The sequence below is a fragment of the Prionailurus viverrinus genome, chromosome E1 (assembly GCF_022837055.1).
Source record: "Prionailurus viverrinus isolate Anna chromosome E1, UM_Priviv_1.0, whole genome shotgun sequence".
In the NCBI taxonomy this organism is placed as follows: Eukaryota; Metazoa; Chordata; class Mammalia; order Carnivora; family Felidae; genus Prionailurus; species Prionailurus viverrinus.
Window position 1 is genome coordinate 18557809 of NC_062574.1, and position 16810 is coordinate 18574618.

Here is a 16810-nt window from a genome sequence, read left to right on the forward strand (position 1 = left end):
GACAACAGGTGATGAGAGCAGGGTGAGGAAAGCCGAGGAGTTTCAGGCCAGTGCCACACCCGAACCGGCCTCCTCCGCCTGTGGTTCAGCCCTTCTGAAATCAGGGGGCCCATCCTTGGTCAGCAGGGGTTTGTCTTGATCACAGGAGTGAGGTTGGTTGTATCCCAGGCCTTTCGCCAGCAGGAGCTGTGTGAGTGAAGTCTGGCCAGGGTTTGGGAGAGGATGAGTGTCCCTTGCCCTTGACTGGCTCCATGGCGGTGGTCCCGTGGCCTTCAGTTCACTAGTTGGTGCTTGATCCAGTTGTGCCGACTCCCCAAGGTGGCAGACAGTGGGTGCCCAGCTGGCCAGGGGCTGGCCTGTCAAGGGGATGGGTCGGCTAACAAGGGGTTGGCCGCTTTCCACCCACTGAGCAGGTCAACTGACGACACACACCCAGGAAGTGCAGGTAGAGGAAGCAAGATACAGGATGGGATAAACGTGGCAGGGCAGGGAGGCAGCGCAAAGTTGGGAGTGGGGGCACGGTGCGCTGCCTGGGAGAGCCTCTTGTCCTCACTAGCCTTCCCGTCTTCTGCCCTCAGACTTCCACCCCTGTGATCCCTGCGCGGATGCTGTGTTTGGGTAGGCCTTAAATTACCCAGGGCCCCGGCTCTTAAACGCACATAGCCAAAGGTTTACAGGGCAGCCGCCAAGCAGAAGGAAGAAGGAGATGAAGGCTTGTCCCAGAGGCTCAGGTAGTTTGAGCTCCTGAGCCAGACAGATCAGAGTTAGGTCCCAGCTGTGTCACTCCATAGTGCTGGGACCGGGAACGGCCCCTCACTGTTGTCTGCACGTTCCTCACCTGCAGCGGCCACACATCCCAGAGGTGGTCAGTTAGGATGGTGCGTGCAGGTGGGCGGCCAGTCATGTGGCCTCCTTCTCCCGTCTTCGGTTCACCCAGTCACGACCCTTCTCTGAGGTGGGTCTGCATGTCACCTTGTGCCCACTGTACAAGCTCAGCGCCAGCAGGAGGGCGCCTGGTACCAGCCCCTGGGCTGATGCCTGTTTACACTTACGCGGCTTGACTGGAGTGCATTTGTATTGTGAAGTTCCGAGGTCTCCGTGAGCAACAAACACAAGGCTGCTGCTGTTAAAGGACATCGGTTCTCCTGGAGGGATGGTCACATCTGGAAGCTGATGCCTGGGGCAGCTTTGCCACCAGCAGTTCCTCCTTCGTACCAAGCCTGCCCTGCCCTGTCTGGTTTTATCCCCCCCAGCTCCCCGCCCCCCCAGCCGTGCCTACCCCCATGTAAACCGAGCACCTGCTTTGTGCACAGCCCTGTGCTAGGCAGGAAGGCATGGTCCAAGGTCTGGACAGATAGGGGTCACCGGGAGGTTGAGTAAATGTGGCTTCTAGAATGTTCTCACAATGCAGATTCTTTTATTCCCTCTCTCATTATTTCCTCGTATGTGTATTTTTTCCTGGAGGTTTCCATGCTTCCCCTGTCTCTGGATGAAAACTGGCCTAGGCCTCAAAATTTAGGGGCCAGTCTTAGGTTAAACCCGAAGTTGCGGTTACTTTTCAATCATAAAACGGTGCCGTTTCATTGATTGAAAGATGCAGTTGAAGGTAAAAATAAAATTTCAGAACTTGAATTAAAGTTGAGGCTTCTCTCCTCTTCCAGTTGGGATCTACTACAGATGGGAACCCCCCTGTCAGAGAAGAGGGACGTAGGTGGGTGGTCTTTGCTTACTGGTGGGGGTGGGGGGCTGGGGGGGGTCGGGGTGAGGGGGTAGGGGCATTCCAGGCTGAGGCAGTTTAAGCAAAGGCACAAAACAGAACCCCATGCTCAGGAGCTCCCATGCTGTGTCATGTGGTTGAGACATCATGGACCAAAGCGATAGTTCTGTCATCACCTCTTCATGGAATTCTCTCTCCTACCAGAGGGTAAAGCCCTTGAGGGCAGGGAGCACACACCAGCCACCAGCCCGTGGCGGAATCCTGCCAGCCAGCTGTATGCCTGCTGCCCAGGTGGTAAGTTACGCATATTTGTTCAATGAACGAATGATAATACTGGGCAAACGGAGGTCTCTTATGCTTAGATTTTTATTGCTTTCTAATAATGGGGAGGCGGGGAGGTGGCGATTATTTCCTGGCCAAGTACTGGTCGTGTGTGCGGGAGGGGTGGCGATACCTATCACGGGCGCTCAGGAGCTGATTCGGAGGTGGGAGCATTTACCGCCGCTGCATGAGGGGCTGGCATGAGTGCCTCCCACGGACATCCTCAAGGAAGTTTGGAGGCAGAGAAAAGATTTCTCACGAAGCAAAGATTGTCAGGAGTTGAGACCCAAACTTCCTCCCAGCTTCCTGAAACGAACCTGTCCCTCTGTCCGTCTTGCTTCCCTAGGGGGTGGGGATTAATATGAGCCCTCGGGGCAAACAAAGCAAACTACCTTTGTTGAAAGACTGGGAGGAACTTGGTGCTGTTCGGCTGAGGGAATGGCCTTGTTAACAATGGGATGGGTGATTGCAGTTCAAGGGAAAGACCAGAAGTTCAGGGATCAGGCCTTAAGAGGTTGAGAGCAACCTCTAGCTCCACCTCCTGACTGCTCTCGCTGCCAATAGCATGGAGACATAGCATCTCTGGAGACCGTGGATCTCTTCCCACCAGTGTCTGGGGAGGTACCTTATTCTCTCTGCGCTTTGAGCAATGAGTTCACAAGAGGGGTTTCGTTAGACCCCTGAGGCTGACTACGGCTCACACCCTTGAGATTGGGTAAGCCCGCCCACCCCCGTGCCTGTCGATTTCAGGTGCTAACCCAAAGCAGGCATCTGTTGTTGTTGTTTTTTTAATTTTTAAGTTTGTTTATTTATTTTGAGAGAGAAAGAAACAGAGCACACGGGTAGGGGAGGGGCAGAGAGGAGGAGTGGAGAGAGAGAATCCCAAGCAGGCTCCGTGCTGTCAGTGCAGAGCCCGATGTGGGGCTCGGACTCAGGAACTGTGAGGTCATGACGTGAGCTGAAGTCAAGAGCCAGACACTTAACCAACTGAGCCACCCAGGGACCCGAAAAGCAGGCACCTCTAATCACCAGTCCCACATACTGCCGTTCCCAAATTGACGTGGTTCTCTTACCCCCAGTGCTGACCTCCCTCTCACCCTGTCCATGACATTCTCGGGCACCCTTGCACTTTACAGATGGATCCCTTGCTCTCCCAGCACTCCAGCCTTTTCATTCCATGTGTATTTGCCCACGGTCTCCTGCCCGCAGTGCCCTTCTTGCCTCACCTTATTCACCTGAAAAACATCTTTTCTCTATCAAGACTGAGCTCAGGCATTATTTCTATGAAGATATTCCCTGCTCCCCCCTAGCATCACATCTTCCAAGATTTATTTCATGTTAACTGCTGAGTGCAATCCAGATGACACTGGCTCCTTGAAAAATGAATGCAGTCTTAGGCCAAATTAAGAAAGACATGGGATCAAGAAGAAGGGAGGTGAAAATCCTCCTTATATTCTGCTTCATTCAGGTTACATCTAGAACAGCGATGGTCAAGTATGGTCCGTGGACTCCTGGGAATCCCCCAAACCCTTTTGTGGGGTTCTCAAAGTCAAAACTACTTTCATAGTAATACTAAGACTTTGTCTTTCCCACTCTGTGAACTTTTGCACGGATGGTACACGAAAGCAGTGATGGGCAAAACTGCTGGTGCCTAAGCGTCAATCAAGTTCAGGATTATCACCGCCAGCTTCCTCATGACTGTCCCCGATGAAACAGCAAAAATTGTTCATTTTGTTAAATCTCAACCCTTGAGTGCACTTATGAAAATATTCTGTGTGGTGAGATGAATAGCACACATGAGGCCCTCGTACCGCATACGTAAGGGTGCGGTCTGGAGGAAAAGCACACGGTTATTCCAGGTCTGAGCAAAAAGAAGTGCTTTAGTCCGACTTCAGCCAGGTCACGATCTCGCGGTCCGCGAGTTCGAGCCCCGCGTCGGGCTCTGGGCCGATGGCTCAGAGCCTGGAGCCTGTTTCCGATTCTGTGTCTCCCTCTCTCTCTGCCCCTCCCCGGTTCATGCTCTGTCTCTCTCTGTCCCCAAAATAAATAAACGTTGAAAAAAAAAGAAGTGCTTTATTCATGGAACACCCATTTTTTTGTTTTTTGTTGGAACAGTGACTGACCAACTGATTTTTCAGACCTCCTCTTTTTGGAAGACATGTTCTCAAAAGTCAATGAGGCGAGCCTGTCATTTCAAGGACACCAGCCGACAAGATTGGTTGCCAGTGGCCAAAATTGAGCTTGTCCGTCACAGGCCAATGGGTGTTAATGTAACCGTTTGCATAAAGCCCGTGGATATGGTTTCGATTTCTACAGTGCAACTGACTTTTTAAAAAAAAATATTTTTAATGCTTATTTATTTTATTTTATTTTATTTTTTAACGTTTTTATTTATTTTTGAGACAGAGAGAGACAGAGCATGAACGGGGGAGGGGCAGAGAGAGAGGGAGAGACAGAATGGAAAGCAGGCTCCGGGCTCCGAGCCATCAGCCCAGAGCCCGACAAGGGGCTCCAACTCACGGACCGCCAGATTGTGACCTAAGCCGAAGTCGGACACTCAACCGACTGAGCCACCCAGGCACCCCAATGCTTATTTATTTTTGAGAGACAGACAGCACGAGCAGGGAGGGGCAGAGGGAGACAGACAGAATCTGAAGCAGGCTCCAGGCTCTGAGCTGTCAGCACAGAGCCCGATGGGGGGCTCGACACCCAGGCGCCCTGAGTGCAACTAACTTTTAAGAAATGACCACTTGTCAAGTTTTGGTGTAGTATCAAAAAGAATATCTGGGGGCGCCTGGGTGGCTTGGTCGGTTAAGCGTCCGACTTCGGCTCAGGTCATGATCTCATGGTCCGTGAGTTTGAGCCCCGCGTTGGGTTCTGTGCTGACAGCTCAGAGCCTGAAGCCTGTTTCAGATTCTGTGTCTCCCTCTCTCTCTGCCCCTCCCCTGTTCATGCTCTGTCTCTCTCTCTGTCTCAAAAATAAATAAACGTTGGGGCGCCTGGGTGGCGCAGTCGGTTAAGCGTCCGACTTCAGCCAGGTCACGATCTCGCGGGGTCCGTGAGTTCGAGCCCCGCGTCGGGCTCTGGGCTGATGGCTCAGAGCCTGGAGCCTGTTTCCGATTCTGTGTCTCCCTCTCTCTCTGCCCCTCCCCCGTTCATGCTCTGTCTCTCTCTGTCCCAAAAATAAATAAACGTTGAAAAAAAATTTTTTTTAAATAAATAAACGTTAAAAAAAATTAAAAAAAAAAAGAATATCTGAACAAAATTAAAAATGCCTCTGTTTTCCAAATACACAGCTGTGGGAGGCTGGATTTTCTTCATGTACTTCAACCAAGACAACATTTTGACAGGCCAAGTGTTGAAGCAGCTGCCTCCAAGAGATTTTCGAAACTGTAAAGTAATGCCAGTCCTCTGTAATTAAAAAAAAAAAATTTTCATAAATGTTAATATATAATAGGCTTATCATTTCTCTAAAACAATAAACACCAACATATAACCCACAGTCACAAAAACTGTGGGGTCCTTAGTAATTACTGAGGATGTAAAGGAGCCTGAGGGTAAAAAGTTTGAGAACTGTTTTGTAAGCACGGTTTAGTCAGGTCTCTCCCCTTCTGTCACAGCATAGAGTCGTCAGACCCTAAATTTAGGGCTTTGATCTGGATCCCGGTTACATATTCCTATTGACTTTGGCCCCTAAGGCCAGCATATCAGAATTACTGGAATGTGGACCCGTCCTCTATCATGTTAATCGTCCTTCATGGCTTCATCTCCCCTGAAGTTGTTGCCATTCATTCATTCTTCATTCATTAATTCAGACACTGAGCGCCTCTTACGTATCAAAATTCCATTTATCTCCATCTGAGTTGGATTATGGGTGGTTTATTATTTTATTATTTTTTAAATTTATTTTGAGAGAGAGAGAGAGAGAAAGAAAGTGCAAGCAGGGCAGGGGGAAAGAGCTTCGGGGGGGGGGTAGGGAAAGAACCCCAAGAGGGCTCCACGCTCTCAGTGCAAAGCCTGATGTGGGGCTTGAACTCACAAACTGTGAGATCATGACCTGAGCCGAAATCAAGAGTCGGATATTTAACCCACTGAGTCACCCAGGCGCCCCAGATTATGAATGATTTAATTCGCTCCCCCTACCGATCTGTATGGTTTCTGGAAATGTGTGGAGAGATTTAGTTTTAGGCACCCATGATGAACCATAGGAATCTAGAAAGCTCTTTCATAACTCAAATTTAACAAGTTTTTTTTTCCCCTAAAATTTTCCAATACACACACATAGAAAACATTTGTTGGTAACAAGTGTGGCTGAAACATGGTGAATCACTTTGAGAACTTATTATTTTTTTTTCTGACATTGTTACCTTCCTATTCCCATAAATCTTTCAAATTCTTGAATGGGAGAAAGAAGAGGAATCGTCCAAGGGGCCAACTTGCCAGGTCAGCCTCAGGCTCCGGCCCTCAGGAATGAACATTCTTGTCCTTTCCCTCATCTTTGCTGCCATGTTGGTTTCATGCTGTCCCTGCCTCAGGACGCCCCGTCTTTCCCTTGCATACTTGGCTATGTCACCAACCACCGCTGGAGGAGCTTACGACCCTTATACACTGCTGGCAGGAATGAAAATGGCACAGGTGCTTTGGAAAACAGTTTGGAAGTTTCTCGAAATGTTAAGCGTAGAGTTACCATATGACCCAGCAATTCTATGTATATACCCAAGGGGAATGCCTCATGTTCACACAAAAAAACTTATACACAAATGTTGCTGACTCCATTTATAATAGCTGACAAACAAACAAACAAACAAACAAACAAGCAACCCAATGTCCATCAACTGATGAACGGATGAATAAAGCATAGCGTAGTCATACGGTAGAATATTGTTTGATAATGATAATTAAAAAAGTGAAGTCTGATATGCCCTGCAGCATGGATGAACCTTGAAAACACCGCCAAGTGTAAGAAGCCAGTTGCCAAAGACAATGATATATTGCATGATTCCATTTATATGAACTATCTGTAATAGGCAAATCTGTGGAGAGAAGAGGTAGATTAGCCTAAGGTCGAGGGCAGCAGGGCTTGGTTGGAATGGGAGTGACTGCTGATTGGTATGGGGTTTCTTCTTGGAGTGATGAAAACAGTTTAGCATGAGATTGGGGTGATGGTGTACAACCTGTGAATGTGTTAAAAGCCATTGAATTGTACACTTTATTTTTTTAATGTTTCTCTTGGTGGGGGAGGGTGAGCAGGGGAGAGGGGCAGAGAGAGAGAGAGGAGAGAGAGAGTCCTAAGCAGGCTGCATACTCAGCGCAGAGCCTGATGTGGGAGTTGTATAATGTATACACTTTATTTTTTATTTATTTATTTTTTTTTTAAATTTTTTTTCAACGTTTATTTATTTTTGGGACAGAGAGAGACAGAGCATGAACGGGGGAGGGGCAGAGAGAGAGGGAGACACAGAATCGGAAACAGGCTCCAGGCTCTGAGCCATCAGCCCAGAGCCCGACGCGGGGCTCGAACTCACGGACCGTGAGATCGTGACCTGGCTGAAGTCGGACGCTTAACCGACTGCGCCACCCAGGCGCCCCTAATGTATACACTTTAAATTGTACACTTTAAATGAAGGAGTTGTATGGTGTGTGAATTCTATCTCAATAAAACTGCCAACAAGAAATCAAATGCCAGGAGGAAACCAAATAAATCTCAACATATCTGGAAGGTAACCAGTTAAACTATCACTAATTTCTAGAAAATTCTCACCTTCTTGATTAGTTTCAGTTGAAAGGAATCGAACCGTCCTCTCCCTTTAGTGTATCTGAAGTTGAATTTCCCTATTGTGCCTCTCCTGATGCCTTCTTCAACCTCCTGCGCTCAGCTTGTGATCTTGTGGGGTGGTTCTCACCTTTCTTCAGAGAACTCTTTGGGTCCAAGAGAGGCTACGACATTTGTCCAAGGTCATATCTCAAAAACATACAAGTCCCAAGTTAGGTCCTTTCTAGAGGTTGAAGGCTGTTCCTCCAAAGGCACAAAGAGATGATAACCTATCTCTGTTAAGTTATACTTTTAAAAAATTATATTTTCATCCCCTCTTCAAAATCTCAGAGGCACAAAAGGACTTGGGGAAATGAAGTGGCTTTGGTCTACAAGTAGTTTAGCTGAGTTTTTAACTGGCGTGCCCTCAGCTTGTCACTTCTGCTTAAAGTAACCTCAACCCATCATCCCAGTGTGCCCTACTTATGGTGTCTCTTAAAACAAATTTTTGAAATATAATTTATTGTCAAATTGGCTAACATACAGTGTGTAAAGTGTGCTCTTGGTTTTGGGATTAGATTTCCGTGATTCATCGCTTACATACAACACCCAGTGCTCATCCCAACAAGTGCCCTCCTCCATGCCCATCAACCATTTTCCCCTCTCCCCCACCCCTCCATCCACCCTCAGTTTATTCTCTGTATTTAAGAGTCTCTTACGGTTTGCCTCCCTCCCTCTTGAGAAACTTAACAGAACACCATGGGGGAAGGGAAGGAGAAAAAAAACAGTTAAAAAAATTTTTTTTAATGTTTATTTATTTTTGAGACAGAGAGAGCACGAGTTGGGGAGGGGCAGAGAGACAGAGACAGAGACAGAGACAGAGACAGAGTCTGAAGCCGGCTCCAGGCTCCGAGCTGTCAGCACAGAGCCCAATGCGGGGCTTGAACTCAGGAACTGCGAGAACACAACCTGAGCTGACGTCAGACGCTTAACCAACTGAGCCACCCAGGTGTCCCTATGTTGTCATTTTTTAAGTGTGGCAAGGAATGAAAAGGATTGGAAAGCCCTGGAGTCTTCTTGGTGTTTTCTGTGGCTGAAAGCACTGAACAGAGGTGTCCCTCTGACTTGTATATGGCCATCACAACCCAGAAAAAGAGGTATGATACTGTTAGGGGATTGGCTAATAGCTGTGTGACTTTGGGGAAATTACTTAACCTTGCTAAGCCTAAATTTTGTCATTTGTGTAGTAGAGATAAAAATCATAGCTGTCTCCCAGTGTAGTGGTGAGGATCCAATGTAACATGCTTAGCTAGAGCCTGGTACACAGCTAGCACTCAATACATGTAGCTGCTGTGCTTGTTAATTGTATATCATCTCCCTGCACTGGTGGTTGTCTGGGATCAATTAGGGCTTGCAGACTGACTTCCCTCTGCATGTTATTTCACTGATCAGGGAGGACAAACTCATTTTACTATTTCCCTAAAAACTTCCATCGTAACTGAGAAGAGAAATCTGAGGGGAGAAACCAGGAACACGTCCAAGTGGTCTCCGATGTAGCCATGTGAACAATGTCATGAGGCTCTTAAAGGATGATAATTAAAAATAATTTTTTTTAAGTTAGCTCTATACCCAACATGAGGCTTGAACTCACAACCTTGAGATCAAGAGTCACATGCTTTACCGACTAAGCCAGCTAGGCTCCCAAAATAACTTGCCTTTTAATTTTAGAAAGAGAGAGAGCAGGTGCATGAACTGGGGAGAGATGAAGAGGGGGAGAGAGAAAATCTTAAGCAGGCTCCATGCTCAGTGCAGAGCCTGACATGGGGCTTGATCCCATGACCTGGGATCATGACCTGAGCCAAAATCAAGAGTTAGATGCTCAACTGGGTGAGCCACCCAGGTGCCCCAATAATTTTTAATGAAAAGAAAAACACCTAAACAACTATGATATATGATGCTCCCAAGAGAAAGCAGTATACAAAATTGCATGTACAGTGTGCCCATTTGACAAGGAAACCATCAGACAAACTTGCCTGTGGAGAGAAAAGGAACCTGGAGAGAGAGCCATCAAAATGTGAGCCGTGATAGTGCAGTTGTGGGTAATTTTTCTTCTTCCTTCTATTTTTCCGAATGCGTCACATTTTCCTTCATGGGGAAAACCCCCATGTTTGTTTATTTAAAAGACAGCCACCCCAGAACAGGGTAGGTGAATCATGGGTCAAATATAGTAACAGGAAAACCCTTCAGGCATTGAGATAGTGGAGAAAAGGAGTCCCTAGGTCCCATGCTCCTCTCCTCCTCCAAGAGTGTGGTTACCTACTTTAGGGTTTTCCAGAGCCTGGCCCACCCTCAGCTGACCTCTCCCCAGCTTTTAACACTCCCTGTGGATACCAGTCTGGAGTGAGCCCTGAGGCTGCATTCCTGGGGACAGAGACTGACTGTGTGTTCTTCGTCTTTGTGCCCCCAAGGCCAAAAGCAATGCCTTGTGTGTGGTAAGAACACAGTAAGGATTGGATAGAGAGAATCTCCAAGGTTGTTTTTTATGACTTGTGACTTGACTTGAGACCTGACCTGCCAACCAAGCCTCTGGGACCAGATGGTATCGGAATTCACAGCACCATACTCGTGAAATGGATACATCCGTATGGAAAGAGGCATCTGGGGGACTCCGTTCTCCTAAACCAGCCTCATCATTATTCCCCAGTATTCTCATTGTTCTGCCATCTTCTCTGATTAGCGACCTCTTCTCAGAGGTGTAAAGATCTCCATTAGCCCAAAGACCCTTATGTCTTGGAGTTCGAATACGTGATATTCAGGTTTACATTTTCCAATCACTATTGTAATTAACTTATCCCGACAAAGCTGTTACTGACAAGAATCTGGCTATGCTGTGGACCAAACCACATCCTCTACAATTTAACAATGCAACCCCACAAGGCCCTGCTTATCCAGGTCCTTCTTGGCCCCGGTCTCCTCCCCCAGGACTCCCTCCCTCCTCGTACTCTGATCCAGCTGCATCATGTTTCCTGCCCAAATGGGCCCAGTGTTTTGGGCTCTAATCCCAGCCTTTGTTCACCCTATTCCCCTGTCTATTGTGCCCTGCCCTTGGTCCATCTGCCAAACACTTCCCCTCTCTTTCAAGGCTACTTCAAGGCTCCTTTACAAAGCCTTTCTTGACTTCTATCCATGGGTAACACTGGTTACTCCCTAAGAATACCACCATCCCTAGAACATTTCTTGCACTTATTCCATATTCACCCTTTCTCCATTTATTTACTGGACACTTGATAAGGAACTAGGTGCTTGGTATACATTGTCTCGAATTCTGGCAGCATTGTCGTTACCCTTTGCTAATGAGGACACTGGGGCTCAGAGACGTGAGGGACTGGTCCGGGTTCTCACAGACGTTAATGGTAGAGCCAGGATGGACACTGGGTCTGTGTGATTCCAACACTCGGTCCGGTTTTGCCAGCGTGAACTGGATTACCCAGCCACATGGTGGTTGCTACAGGTAGTGGTGGCTATGCATTGTCAGTAGTCCCCAGATAGGAGGGGCTTAGAGCAGCAGTCTGGTTACAAAGGGAGCAGCTAAGAGATGGTCTGAAGTGGCATTTGGGCCACAATCATACTGCTTTTTATGGACTGCGTGTTTATATAAGGCAGTTTTAGAGGGGCTTGATGGAGATTCTGGGGTGCTGAAACCCTCCCTTGCATGACCACTGTGGATGGACTCAGGGAAAAGTTGGGGGTAGCGGGCTTGGTCAAGGAAGCAGAAGGCAGAAATGCAGTTATAGGAAATCACGTGTCCATATCAGGATGATCAGTCACTCAACTTCATCATCCACACTGAGTCATAGCAAGACGGGCGTTCCATCAGGAGTAGATGAGGCCATCCAGTCCCTAGAGGAATCTCTAATCCAAAAAAGATGTGTGAAAGAAGAAATTTGAAATTTGTGGGATATTAATAATAATAATAATTAATAATAGCCCTTTAAAAAGGTTCTCACTAAATGACATCTCCATTCTCCTGAGAAGGGAGCAGCAATTATTTTTTTTTTTCTAAAACAAGAAAGAAAAAATTAATTGGGAAGAGCAAGAAACAGTTGCTATTATTAACAATAAAATCATGACACTTGGGTGTAAAAGTTTCAACTTAAAAAAATCTTTTAAGTCTACTTATTTTGAGAAAGACAGAGACAGCTCAAGCAGGGGAGGGGCAGAGAGAGAGAGAGAGAGAATCCCAAGCAGGCTCTGTGCTGCCAGCACAAAGCCAGATGTGGGGGGTTCAAACTCACAAAACTGTGAGATCATGACCTGAGCTGAAACCAAGAGTCAGACGCTTAACCAACTGAGCCACCCAGACGCCCCAAATTTTCAACTTTTCTAAAGAGTTAGCATTGATCATTATCTCATTTGGTTCTCACTTCCATTAAGTGAGGTTTCAAGAGAGCCTCTTACCCCTAATCCACGGGGCGAGACAAAGCTCTCTGTGATGGAAACTGGGAGGAATGATGAAGCCCTAATGGGTCCTGTGAGGCAGGTGCTCCAGTGCTCATCATGGAAATTGAAGTTACTCAGTGAGCTGTTGTGGGCAGAGAGAGGGACCGGGTGGGTCCTTATTGACTGGAAGTGAGTTGAACTCAGGTCCTGGTAGACAGAAACTGTCCCTATGAGAAGGCAGGTGAGCTGTTACTACCTTTATGTTTCCTTGGTGATCAGATTCGTTTGGGTTGGCAAGGACATTCTCAAAAGTCCTCAAACGGCATCACCAATAGTGCCAGGCAATATTCTTGCACACAGGGCAAAGTTCAGCACCCTCTGAGTTGACCACTCAGGGATGAGTAACTTGCTTGTTGACATTCGACCCCTGATGCCTGCGACCCTCCTCTCTTCCTTTCAGCTTTAATTACTGCCTTCTTTTGGGATAGCACTAGTTATAGATGCTGTTGTACAAAGAAGCACTGATGATATCATGTGTTTCTTCTGTTCTTCATCCTTTTATTATTGATTTGATTCTAGGTTCTGGTTTTTGAATAGGTCACAGCACATATAGTAAATAAATACTAGCATATTAAGCTTTAAAGTCATCCTTTTCACTGGCATCGATGTCATCGTATTTCAACCCATTTTGATTCAGTTCAAAACAGCTCAGTAGGTTTTTGAACTCCTAGTCATTCAGAGCATTGTGTTGGGCACTAAGGATACAGACGTGCCTCCTTATGGCTCCAGTTCTCATGAGGCTTACCGTCTAGTGAGAAGACAGACATTAAAGAAGTAATTATATGCCATTAGGATAATCACCAACGCTACAGGATAGTGTAGTAGGAAGACTCAACCTAATCTTTCTTTTCTTTTTTTCTTTTTTAAGACTCAGCCTAATCTTGATGGGTAGAGCAGGAAATGGGCACAAGGAAGGAAGAAGGGGAAGTAAGATTCCAGCTGAGAATTGAAAGATGAATTTGTTGGAGGTGGGTGGGTGTTGGAGGGTGATGGGGACAGGAAGCGAAGAGCACTTCAGTGGAAAATATAGCAATGCCAAGGTCTAGAGAGCTTGGCATATTTGTAAGCTTAAGGGAAGACCAGTTGTTTCCTACTACAAGGGGGAGAGTCATAGGGGATGACCTAGGACAACCTCGCCAGAGCTACGCTATGGATCTGGGACTTCATCCCAAGGGATTGGGAAGGCTGGATTAAGTGGTTGGGATGTATTATACTAAGCAGGTAGCAGATGATGATGATGACGATGGGGTTGAAGATGATTGTAATCACAAACACTTATATTGTGCTTACTACGTGCCAATCACTGTTCTAAGGACCTTACAAACATGAATTAATTTACATAAAGACCCTTCTAATCTACCTCCATTTTCTGGTACCAGGAGGCAAGACCAAGCCAAAGTATATGAGAGAAACCTGAGTCAGGTGCTGGGGAGACCAGAGACCAGAGGCAAACCCTACGAGAGTGTTCTGGAACCAAGTTCTCAGGGTCTGGCAGAGAAGGACCTGAAGGAGAGCAGGTTGGGGATAATCCAAGAGGGCTGGGTGACTGGCACAGACAGCTTTGGGGTTTCTCAGCTCGGCTTAAATGGCAGAAGGCACATCACACAGAGCTTGGTGTGCCGAGGTGGTCTATCTCCTGCTCTTGGTGTGAACTTCAGAAGATAATGGAGGCGACCCAGAGACTCCTGTATAGGGTACGTGGACATTAGAATTGCAAATGCTAGGCTAAGACATGAGTAAAAAGTAGGAGAACCTCTATGTTATGATCAGAACCTGAAAATGTTTTTTGAAATTTTGTATTGCTTATTTATTCTTGAGAGACAGAGCATGAGCATGGGAGGGGCAGAGACAGGAGGAGACACAGAATCCAAAACAGGCTCCAGGCTCTGAGCTGTCAGCACAGAGCCCGACGCGGGGCTCGAACTCACACACTGCAAGATCATGATCTGAGATGAAGTCAGACGCTTAACCGACTGAGCCACCCAGGTGCCCTGATCAGAGTCTGAATTTTAACCGGTACTGACATTGACTGGCTAAGTCATCTGTCAGCTGACAATATGGGTAACGTCCACTGCGCGTACGTCGCAGTAATTTGGAGTGGGGCACGGGTATTCGTACCGTGGAGGGTATCGGGAAAGCTACCCTGGCCCAGAGTCTGAGAGGTTTGCCTCTAAGGCCAGTGTTGCTATCATCCAGCCACGCGAGCTGCTGCAAACCCCTCGCCCTGTCCAAGTCTCAGTTTTCCTCATCTGTGAAACGGGCTCTATGCAATTGTTATGACGATGGAATGAAATTTTATGTGTGAGCGCATCCCTCCTAGGGGCGACAGACACATCACTGGATTAGGGGCGAGCGGATGCTGAGGAAACTGGCTGTGCTCTAAATCAGCATAAAACTGGCTTGTCCCAGAGTGTCAACTTTATAAATTGGTGTCATTCGGGAGATGCAGTTGGCGGGTATCTGCGTGTGTGCTTTCAGGGCATCCTTTCCCCGGGAAAGGGGCCTACAGAATACAAATGAGGGTCTGAGGGTTGCACGGCAGGCTCTCAGCAGAGTGGGCAGTTGCCATGTGATTGGCGTGGCAGGCTCACAGCAGGGTGGACAGCTGTGACAGTAGCCGCTTCTGCTTCCCATCATCCTTTCTCTCTCTCCCACCTGACTTTGCAGGGACCAGCTGTCCTCCACCCAGATGGTCGTGACTAAGTTCCGGAGTATCTAGAATTCCAAGAAGGGGTAGAGGCAGATGGCCTGGAGTGGTCAGAGAAAGCTTTAAAGCAGACCCAGGAACTTGAGCTAGACGTTGAAAGGTAAATCGAAGTTGGGCAGTCGTGGAGAAGGAAAGGCATTTCAGGTGGAAGGATCAGCAAGAGCAAAGGCTCAGAGGCATAAGTGAATGCGGGGCTGTGACCAGGTGGCAGGGCATTCTCAGGAGATGGTGAGAGATAACCAACAAATCAAATCAACCACCATCCCGCGTCTGGATTATGTCTGGCACCTTGCCAATCAATTTATTGCTAGCCTGGCCTTTCCTGGTCACCTGTTTTATGAGCCAACATCCATCACTCATTGTCAGAAAGTTCTTGCTCATGTCTAACCTAAGTCCACACTGCTAACATGAGGTTGTTTTTTCCGGGTTTGGTCTTCAGAAGAGATAAAAGGCACAGTTTATGGGAAGGCCCAGCTTGGAAAATATCCCGGTCTTGACTCCAAATATCCCCTTCGAAAGCCTCTGCTGTCTGGAATGGCCCAAGGAACTGGAGCAGAGGGATCCTGCTTCCAGAGAGGGGTTCTTGGCTGTTCTGGGGCTTCCGAGTATTTCCTCCTTGTCTTTTTTTTTTTTTTAATTTTTTAAAAATGTTTTTATCTATTTTTGAGACAGAGAGAGACAGAGCATGAGCAGAGAAGGGGCAGAGAGAGAGGGAGACACAGAATCCGAAGCAGGCTCCAGGCTCTGAGCTGTCAGCACAGAGCCCGATGCGGGGCTCGAACTCACACACTGCGAGATCATGACCTGAGCTGAACTCGGACGCTCAACCGACTGAGCCACCCAGGCGCCCCTTGTCTTTTTTTTTTTTTTTTAACTAAAACAGTTGACAATTTTATTTTCACATTTCACAATAGAAATGAAAATTGCCCCCCCCTTTTTTTTTTGGTCCCACTCCTCCTCTGCCAAAACTATTCTCTCTCTTGATAGGAAGGGGGAGCAAGTCTTCCCTGTCATGCTGCTAGAAAACACCCAGAGTCACAGCACCATGACCTCCTGGTGAAGCAGAACAAGTAATAGAAAATGGATATAAAGAGGTTCCCGTCTCTACATATCTGCCTGGTTGGGTCATTCCAGGCCGAGTGGGCGCCATCATGGGATGGGCGGGGCTCTCACCACTGGGGGCCCAGGCGTCCTTGGCATGTGGCCTCCCCTAGATGGTCTCATTCCAGAAGCAGGTCCCACTGGCATCATCCCAGGAGAGGGAGGGCCCATCCTTGGCATCATGGCAGGGCCCCCCCCCCCCCCCCCACTTAGGGGTCCTGGCATCATACCAGGGCGAGGAGGACTCGGGAGCCTGGGGGGAGGTGGGATCATGGCCCAGGCAGGAGGAGGAGCAGAGAATGGAGGAGGAGGGATTTTGCTGAAATGCCGCGGTGGTTTTGTGGGTCAGGCTCTGAGCCTGCTCTCTATCCATTTCTGATAGTCTTTTACATTCTTTTTGTGTTTCCTACCGCTGCGGTGTTGTCTTTCTCACAGATGGAGAGTCATGGGTCAGGGATGTGTCGCAGGGGTCACAGTACAACCCAGCCATGCTGTTCTGCGGGCCATTGCCCACCCCCCACCTTTGTCTTTTCGGCTGATAAAAGGGCTTGAGATTCCCCCATTCAGCTCATGTTGAGAAGGAAAAAAAAAAAAAAGGAAGAATTCCTCGTCTTTGTTTTTGGAATAAAAATAATGTGCAGATGCCAAAGATCATATTGGGATGCAGCATTTAAGAGAAAAATAGCACAGGTTTTTAAAGGTAGTTTATTTC

The 16810-nt window shown here is 47.6% G+C and overlaps 1 long non-coding RNA gene, 1 other non-coding gene and 1 pseudogene across 2 annotated transcripts; 1 reads left to right on the forward strand and 2 right to left on the reverse strand.

Annotated features, from left to right (window-relative positions):
* Window positions 1-1364: 1364 nt before the first annotated feature.
* Window positions 1365-5416, forward strand: LOC125151270 (uncharacterized). The gene is made up of 3 exons (XR_007146712.1): window positions 1365-1606; window positions 1922-2011; window positions 5335-5416. It is a non-coding gene; the product is annotated as an uncharacterized LOC125151270 (long non-coding RNA).
* Window positions 5417-9416: 4000 nt separating this feature from the next.
* Window positions 9417-9489, reverse strand: TRNAK-CUU (transfer RNA lysine (anticodon CUU)). The gene has a single exon. It is a non-coding gene; the product is annotated as a tRNA-Lys (tRNA).
* A 5516-nt stretch (window positions 9490-15005) lies between these two features.
* LOC125151872 (U1 small nuclear ribonucleoprotein C-like) lies at window positions 15006-16588 on the reverse strand (annotated as a pseudogene).
* Between the last annotated feature and the right edge of the window lie 222 nt (window positions 16589-16810).